At 43.8% G+C, this 1,674-nt stretch overlaps 1 pseudogene; it reads right to left on the bottom strand.

Annotated features, from left to right (window-relative positions):
• Nucleotides 1–959: 959 nt before the first annotated feature.
• LOC101559892 lies at nucleotides 960–1,386 on the bottom strand (annotated as a pseudogene).
• Nucleotides 1,387–1,674: the final 288 nt, after the last annotated feature.

Below are 1,674 nucleotides of genomic sequence, written 5' to 3'. Positions count from 1 at the left end.
CAGCACCACATGCCAGCCAGCCCCGCCCCCTGGTGGGCTGAGCTGGCCACACACACACACACACACACACATAAATAAATAAAATTTTAAAAAAAAGAGTAAATAGAAAGGTCTCATTTTAACACTTTTCAAAACTACAATCAAATCTCTATCCAACCTTCATTTGTAAGAAAATGTGCTAGCTTTAAAAATGAACATTCATGGGGCTGGAGACATGGCTCAGTGGTCTAAAGCACCTACTTGGAACAAGCTTGGCAAAGCACAGGGACTGTGGTTCGATCCCCCAGCACCACATGCCAGCCAGCCCGCCCCCTGGTGGGCTGAGCTGGCCACACACACACACAATAAATAAAAATAAATAAATAATTAAAAAAAAAAATAAAAATGAACATTCATCACTTTCCTACACCTTTTCACTGTTTTCCTTTTTTGTGGTGCTGGGGCCACATCTAAAGCCTCACACATGCTGCACAAGTACTCTGTCCTCAGCTGCAACCCCAGCCCTTTTGCCTATTCTTTAAAACTAAGCATTGGGGTTTTTTTTAGTGGTTTATGTACGTTTTAACTACAAGGCTAAAGAATAAACAAAATTCGTATTTTGGTAACTCATAGTGTTTTTATAAAATGAAAAGCTCTCTATTAAAATACACTTTTCACTGGTAAAAATAAATAATAGACAAATGGATCTACACAAAGTAAAGATTAACTTTGGTAGATTTCAGTGTAGGACAGCCTACTAATAAGCATAGTTGCCCTTATTCCCCCAGTCGTTCAACTTCTTCTCCTTTTTTTTTTTTTTTTTTTTTTTTTTTTTTTTCGGAACCAGGGATTGAACGCAGGCCCTTGCGCTTGCCAGGGAAGCGCTTATTCCACTGAGCCATCTCCCCGGTCCCTCATTAAACTTCTGAGCTTAGAATTTTTTAAATCTTTTTGAGATTGTATTATGTTGAGATTTGTTTTCATTCCCCATCATCTTCAGCCAAGCTGTGAGCACTTACAATTCTCTAATTGTTGGGAGCTTAGTGAGAAGCCCCTGGAACACGGGTGGTGGAAGAGTTTGCTGCAACATGTGCAGCGGCTGCTGTGGCTGCCCACACACAGCAGTTGCGTTTGTCAGATGGTCCACCCCCTTCTCATATTCACCTTGAGCCAGTAACTCTTCACCAAGCTGTATTTCTTCAAGGAAAAATTTCTGAACAGCTTCAGCATCTTTGAGGTCAGGTAACTTAGAAAGTCCAGCTCTCTCCTTGGCAAGCTTGTTTCTTTCTTCGTTCTCGAAGCCTGTTCTTGAAGTTGGGATCACTTCGCCACTTGCGGTCGAAGTAAATGCAGTACCGGATGAAGAGGGCCCCGCACACGCGCAATGTCGCTGTTCCTACCCACCATCTCCTTTCGACTTCACTGTGCCCGGCGCAGCGGGCCCGCTCCAGAGAGGTTGGCTACAAACCTGAGAGGCAATGGTACCTCCGCAGCCAAAGCGGGCTGAAGAAGACCGGGAGGACCACGCAGGAACACCAAAAGTGTCTTTAAAAATGAAAACCTACAAAAATTAAATTTAGATGGTTAGGATAGAAGATGCCTGAATAGGGCTGGTGAGATGGCTCAGTGGTCTAAAGCACCTACTTAGAACAAGCTTAGCAAAGCACAGGGACCACGGTTCAATCCCCCAGCACC

Source organism: Octodon degus, unplaced genomic scaffold, assembly GCF_000260255.1.
Source record: "Octodon degus isolate 3935 unplaced genomic scaffold, OctDeg1.0 scaffold00018, whole genome shotgun sequence".
NCBI classification, from domain to species: domain Eukaryota; kingdom Metazoa; phylum Chordata; class Mammalia; order Rodentia; family Octodontidae; genus Octodon; species Octodon degus.
Note: the sequence above shows the minus strand (reverse complement) of the source record. Positions and strands in the feature narration are given on the sequence as shown.